This window comes from Amblyraja radiata, chromosome 1 (genome assembly GCF_010909765.2).
Source record: "Amblyraja radiata isolate CabotCenter1 chromosome 1, sAmbRad1.1.pri, whole genome shotgun sequence".
Classification (NCBI taxonomy): Eukaryota; Metazoa; Chordata; class Chondrichthyes; order Rajiformes; family Rajidae; genus Amblyraja; species Amblyraja radiata.
Window position 1 is genome coordinate 39,753,935 of NC_045956.1, and position 7,709 is coordinate 39,761,643.

Sequence of the window (7,709 nt, forward strand, 5' to 3'; positions counted from 1 at the left end):
TGTACTTTATCCAGTTTTATTGATAGATGAAAACCACAAAACTACAAATGCTGTGAAGTCTATAATAAGATTAAGAAAACAATTGTAAGAATCTTGAAGAGAAATCATGTCAAATAGTCCATGACAGAATTGAGTGATTAAAAGTATATATGGAACAGCTAACTATCTTAGAATAAATAATGACAAAAATGTTAGCTACATAAAACTGTCATTACCGCTGTTCTAATAGACATTTTACTTCGGAGTCACGTGAGTGACTACGTGAAGAAGAAGACCCCGTCCAGCCGCACACGCGTCATAACGTCAGACGCATAGCGCAGCGACCGGTTGAGAGGGGTAGAGCTCCTCCAGCGGTAAGTTTAAAAGCCTGAAGGTAAGTGTTTTCACTTCACTACAGGTCGCTTTCTTCGGTGAAAAAACTTGTAGTTTGTACTATACAAGTTTATAATGGAGAAAGTGGGTAAAGGAAGGGGTAGGCGTACCGCGAGTAAAACACGTGAAGACCGCGGGTCTGCGGGTAGCGGGCGCCCGCCTAACGAGTCGGTGACAGCGAGGCCATCGACTGCAGAAGCGGTCATTGGAACCGTCGCAGCGCCGTTGGGGCGCAAGCCCAGCAAAAAGTCTGCTCGGCCAGTGGACTCTGAGGAGTCAGACCCAGAGGGTTCCCCTCCTCAGTCAGACATTATGTCTGCTCGGGTCACAAATTGGGAGTTCCTCATGGAGAAAATAATTTACCAAGACCCACTCCAGGAGGAGGAGTGTAGTCCGCGTTGGCCTACAGGAGAGACCCAGAGCCAGCAATGCCTGAAAAAGGGCAATTTATGCATTGACCTACACGAGAGCCAACGACAGCAGCACCTGAAAGAGGGCTGCCTATGCGTTAGCCCTCGAGCGAGCCCGCGCGGGGAGCGCCTGTAAGAGGGTTTCCTATGCGTGGGCCTACGGGAGAGCCCGCGCTGGGAGTGCCTGAAACAGGGATGCCACATCGCCCCCACCATGAGGAGGATTATTTTACGGGTCAGCAAGATTCTGACGCCGAATCAGATGTTGACCAGAGCCAAAAAGCAGAGCCTGCAATATCGTGCCTGGCCCAAAGATTTGCCATTCCCAGACAAACTGGGGAACCATTGGGGGATGAATTGGCAATGACAATAAATTATTTGCTCTCCCATTAGCTCCAGGAGCTCACGATGGACAAGACTGCAAAAAAATATGAAACCCCGCAGAATTGTGCACTTTTGGGAGTCCCAGCAGTTAATAATGTAATATGGGGTTATATGGGCATGCAGTACGCGCACAGGAGATGACATTACAGTGGGTGTTGAAGCTGCTCGGATCAGGCATTACAGCTTTCGCCAGAGGGTTGGATGAGGGGCACCTGTCAGTATCTCAACAGAATGCCTTAGCATTCATGTGTAGTGCGCACTTTGAAATAAACTGTATACGTAAAAGTGCTATAAGGCCTAACATACACCCTAAGTTTGCGGGGCTCTGTAAACCGACTAATATTCAATACCAAATCTGCTCTTTGGAGAGGTACTGGCCAAAAGGGTAAAAGACCTGAATGAAGAGGCAAAAACCGTGGGGATGATGAAACCACCGGTGCTCGGCAGATCAGTTCGAAGACAGTTTTCCTACCGAAGTGCGGTGACTGGTGCCGGTGAAGGAACAAATCGGTCTTTCCCGTATATGCATTATTGGCGCACTGCTCCTGGGACACGTAGAGGTTACAGTATTCCCACTAGGAGCAGGGGACAACATTTTCCACTGGCAAACCCCGAGGTAGGTGGGTCTGGTCTTGATAGAAACATATTAAGTGTATCACACTTAGAAGTTGGAGGGAGGCTACACTTCTTCCTAAAAGAATGGCAAGAAATTACATCTGATGCGTTTATACTGTGCAGTATAGTGAGGTTTAGAATTGAATTCTACCCAAATTTGGGTCCTCCTACTCAGCATGTTCCAAGCCGGACACGTATTTTCTCACAAGAAGAGAATATGGAGATTCAGGCAGAACTTGAAAAATTGTGTAAAAAAGGGTAATTGAGAAGTCAGTTTGCCAATTTGTGTCAAGTATTTTTCCAAAAGCAAAAAAGGATGGTGGGTGTAGAATAATTCTCGATCTGACGAGCCTTAACCCCTTTGTACAGTATAAACATTTTAAAATTGAGACATTTGCTAATGTTAAACAGCTAATTTTGAGAAAATGCTATATGGCTAGCATAGATCTTCAAGATGCATATTACTCTGTGGCTGTACATGGTAATGATCGGAGATATTTGAAATTTAGCTGGATGAGTCAAATATGGCAATTTAAAGCATTGCCTAATGAGTTAACCTCAGCTCCTAGATTGTTTACCAAATTGTTAAAAACCAGTCCTATCACTACTGAGAGCTCAGGGCCATTTGGTAATGGCCTATTTGGATGATATTTTGATTGTGGGGGACACTGGGGCTACAGCGGAAGCATCGGTGTCAGTAGGTAAGCTCACCTTCGAGAGACTGGGGTTTATCATTCATCCAGATAAATCCAAATTAACACCAGGCACAGTAATTGATTACTTGGGTTTTACTATTAACTCAGAGCACAGGTTGTATCAAGCTCATTACACAGCAACAACCTTCAATTAGGCAGGTGGCAAGCTTGCTTGGCAAACTAATCACTTCATTCCTGGCTGTGCAGTTTGGACCACTGCATTATCAGCAATTACAGCGAGCAAAGGTACAAACATTGAGGATACATTCAGGGCATTTTGACAGGCCCATGCAATTGCCAGTTGCAGCCATTACTGAAATACAATGGTGGATCAGGAATGTCTCAAATGCTTCCAGGAAAATTCTGGTTGAAACACCTTCCTTTGTTCTACAGACTGATGTAAGTGCTCTAGGTTGGGGTGCTACTAATACTATTTCCAGCTTTGGAGGTAGATGGAATGTGGAGGAAGTACCTTTGCTGCAAGCACAATGGATTAATTACTTAGAGCTTTTAGGAACATTTTATGGGCTTAAAGCTTATTGCTCTACTATGCATAACTTGCATGTTCAGGTGCAGATTGACAACACTACGGCAGTAGCGTATGTTAATCATATGGGTGGAATCAAGTCAGAATCTTGTGATAGATTGGTAAACCTGATCTGGAGCTGGTGTATTACCAGAAACATTTGTCTTTCGGCAATCTACCTACCAGGTAGATTCAACATAGTTGCAGACATAAGGTCACGTAAATTCAATGACACTACAGAATGGATGTTGAATCGTGACATATTAAATAATGTTGTTGCCCAGTTCGGAATGCCAGAGATCGACTTGTTTGCATCCAAACTAAACCACTAATTACCTAAATATGTTTCATGGGAACCAGATCCTGGGACAGTAGCGATGGATGCTTTCTCGCTGCATTGGGGTGGAATATTTTTGTATGCATTTCCTCCATTTTGCCTCATCAGTCGGTGTCTACAGAAGATCAAACAGGACTCTGCTTCAGGAGCATTGGTGGTACCAGACTGGCCTACACAACTTTGGTGTTACAAATGATCACACAGCCCCTTATGAGTATTCCCAAACAAGAAAACCTACTTGTGCACCCTGTAACTGGTGATTCGCATCCTTTACATGATCGTATTGGTCTGTTGATTTGCAGATTCTAAGGAAGCCATATCTCGGAAGAGGTCTATCAGATCGTACCGTGGATGTTATTGCGGCGGCCTGGAGGGATAGTACCCAGAAGGAGTACATTTCTTATATAAGGAAATGGGAGGTGTTCTGCTTAAGGCAGAATATTTCATACCACACGGCAGACATCCCAGACGTGTTAGAGTTTCTGTCAACTCTCTATTTCGATCTTAAGTTAAGCTATAGTGCGATCAATACTGCATGAAGTGCCCTCTCTGCATATCTATGGAGGGAATCAGAACAATATCCTTTGGTCTGTAGGTTTATGAAGGGAATTTTCAATTCCAAGCCTCCTAGACCCAGGTATACAGTAATCTGGAATGTAAGGGATGTGCTTATGCTCCTTCGTCAATGGACTCCTGTGTCAGCTCTGTCGTTGGCCAAAGTTACCATGAAGGTAGTCATGCTCATGGCACTGGTTTCAGCACAGAGGGTGCAGACATTGCAGAAACTGCGAAAAGACAGGATGGAAATAGCTGCAGATGCCATTACGTTCTATGTCTATGATTTGCCCAAATAGAGCAGACCTGGGGTCACGGGGTGTAAGTTTTTTTTTTCAGCATATCCTACGGATCCATGTCTATGTGTAGTGTCACGTGTGCGATGTTACATTGAAGCCACCAGAACCTTAAGAGGTGCAGAATCCGCATTCTTTATCAGCCATAAGAAGCCGCATAAGAAAGTTTCGGTTCAGACCATCTCAAGGTGGCTGAAGCAGGTGCTGGTTGATGCAGGTATTGACACTGACAAATTTAAATCTCATTCCACCAGGGCGGCATCAATATCAGCGGCCAGGGATTTGGACATCCCAATAGACCATATCCTCGCGGCCGCAGGATGGGCAAGTGAACGGATGTTTCACAAGTATTATCATAAGGCGATAGCCGAACCTGGGGTATTTGGTGATGCTGTTTTGGATTCAGTTTTATAAGTTTCCCCCTGGGATAGAGGGGTTACTATTGTTTGTGTTGTTATAAATAAACCGTTAATTGTTTGCATCAATGTTATGGTTTATGCATTATTGATTATTTTATTCATTCTGAGTCAATCAGTGCAGTGAGATGCCTGGATTTGAATCTATGGCATGAAATCACAGAGCTTTGAAATCTTCACGTAGTCACTCACGTGACTCCGAAGTAAAATAGTAAGATTAAACGAGAACTTACCAGTTTGAAGTTTGATCTTTATTTTATGAGGAGTTACGATGAGGGACTATGTGCCCTCCGCTCCCACCCCTCATAAAGGTAATCTGGTATTTCTAGTCTTCGCACATCTTACTATTATACTTCAGTCATTATTATCTGTGATTTCACACCGCTGCTTTGAAGATTGACGCATGTGCGGCTGGACGGGGTCTTCTTCTTCACGTAGTCCCTCATCGTAACTCCTCATAAAATAAAGATCAAACTTCAAACTGGTAAGTTCTCGTTTAATCTTACTATTAGTTGTTAAAGTTTGACTAATTTTGACACAATTGCTGTTTACATTTTTTTCCCAGTGCCTCAATAATCATTAAAAATATGACTGCTAAATGATGCGATAGTGGTGTTGAGGCTTTTGGATACGCACATAGAAGTGCATGGAATGGAGGGAAAAGGATCATGTGCAGGCAGATGAAATCAGTTCAGCTAGGCATCATGTTCGGCATATTGTGGGCCAAATGGTCTGTTCATGTCCTGTACCGTTCTATGTTCTACAATTTGTGGTTTGACAGAAGGCTTTTAGATCATAATTTGCTGCATTGACTATTCTGAAATGGCTCTATGAAATATTTTCAAAAATTCAAAATTTCATTCTGATTTAAATTTTTTGTTCTGTTTCATTGGTCAGCTAAAGGGCAAAGAGTGGAATAAATATTTGGGATTGGTAAGGGCTTGCTCTTGTGTGCACTCACTCACTCACTCACTCACTCACTCACTCACTCACTCACTCACTGTGCAGGCCATTTTAAACTTGTAGTTGAGCCTTTTATTTTCCGGAGCTCCGCAAAAGTCGCCGCAGGCAGGCGCCATCTTGCCAGGCGATCTTTCACTAAACTTGCACTAAGATTTTAAAACATGCACTTGCACTAAGATTTAATGTGATGTAGATGCCACCGACAGGCCATCTTTTATTACCCAAATGTAATCATTAAATTTGCTGTGCTGGATTAGGCTGTGTATGGTGTATGGTGCTCTTTTTATTTGTATGCCTGTATGGTAACACAAATTTCACTGTACCAATAAATGTGAACTCGAACTTGAACTTGAACATTGTGATGTCATAACTGCCTAACTGCCAGTGCAGATTTGAAGTAATCCAACTTTTAAATGTCACTTTAAAACTTTTAAATCTCCCCCACTACATCTCTCGCCTTACAACAGACATCAGCAGCAGAGAGCAGCAGAGATCACACTGTGATGTCATTTTCGGTTTTCGGAATCTTCAAGGCAGCCTATGTAAATGAGATCCCATTGTGATTGGATGACTGTGAGATGGCATTGTGACATCACCACTGGAAGCTGTCAGAAAAATCTCAAAGCAGAGTCAGTTATTCTTTTCAAAGTTGGGTTTTTAATACTTTAATTATCAATAACTTTGGAAATATAGCATCAAATCTGAAGGGAACCTGATTATGGTGTGGACAGGAAAAATGTGAATAAGAATGTGGAACATTTTCAGCCCTACTGCTATTTGATGAAGATACTAAAACAGACATACACAACACACGCACATATATACAAGATGAGACTTTTATAAGTATACTAGACCAAGTGGGACCCATTGGGCCTCATCGGGCCCCATCCCCCAATGCGGGGGGGGAAGGGGGGGGTTGTGCAGTGTCACATGGGAGGGCTGGTCCTCAAACTCGGTGATCACCTCCCCTCCATCACAAAATATAACAACAATTTAAACGTTAACAATGAGATTTATTCAGTTCAGTTCTTTCTTGTTGCGTCTCTTGCTCCCCTCTGTTTTGTGTTCTTTCTCGTTGTTCCTCGACATGTTCTGTTAATTCTTGTTGCGTCTCTTGTTCCCTTCTGCTCTTCATTTCTTCTTGATGTCTCTTTGCATCTTTCCTTGACCATGCTGCAACTCGTTTGCTCCCTCCTCTTGGCATGCTATAAGAAAGAGGTAGATATTCACCAGGATGTAAATATTTATAAACTTCGAAATACAATTCTATATATTAATGAACTCTGAAGCATTACATCAAAATGGCGATCTATTTGTTTGAAATAAAATAAATCTCAATACAAATGGTTCTTTTTTACCTGCCAGTTGATGTTCTGCTTTCTTTGTCGTTGATCGTCAACGTTCAGTTCTTTCTTGTTGTGTCTCTTGCTCCCCTATGTTTTGTGTTCTTTCTCGTTGATCCTTGACATGTTCAGTTATTTCTTGTTGCGCCTCTTGTTTCCTTCTGCTACTCACTGTTACTGTTGGTAACAATGAATCTGCAGCTTATGTAAATGATCCCATTGTGATTGGTGGACTGTGATATACATTGTGACATCCTCAATGGAAGCTATTGGCGGAGTGTCTCTGGGAAGCAGTTGTTTTTTTCAAATTTTGCTTTTTTAAAACTGTAATCACCAATAACTTGACATATAGCATCAAATCTGAAGGGAACCTGATTATGGCGACGACCGGAAAAATGTGAGTAAGATTGTGTCGAATTTTCAGCGTTACTGCGTAGCATTTTGGCGAAGATACAAAAACACATACACACATACAGACACCACACATACAAGATGAGATTTTTATAAGTATATAAATATTGGGATCTGCTCCTCTACAGTGTGCGTTGAAGAGCTGATGAAGCTGTTTTTGAAATGAGGCCCTCCCCCTGACGTCACTGGAATGTGGTGGAATATTCTGTGTCACTGTTCCATTGGGGGGGTGGGGGGAGTGGGGCATTGTGACGTCACTGGAAGCTGTTTAAAAAAAATCTTTAACCATGAATAACCCGGGGGGAAAGGGGCGGGGGTGTGTGAATACCCAGGGGAGGAGGGGGCAAGGGGTGTGAATAACCCATGGGGGGGAGTGGGTGGGGGGT

General features: G+C 42.9%; 1 long non-coding RNA gene across 1 annotated transcript; it reads right to left on the bottom strand.

Moving 5' to 3' along the window:
- Positions 1 to 6,561: 6,561 nt before the first annotated feature.
- LOC116971247 lies at positions 6,562 to 7,124 on the bottom strand. Its single transcript, XR_004411452.1, has 2 exons — positions 6,928 to 7,124; positions 6,562 to 6,765 (listed from the first exon to the last, which is right to left on the bottom strand). It is a non-coding gene; the product is annotated as an uncharacterized LOC116971247 (long non-coding RNA).
- Positions 7,125 to 7,709: the final 585 nt, after the last annotated feature.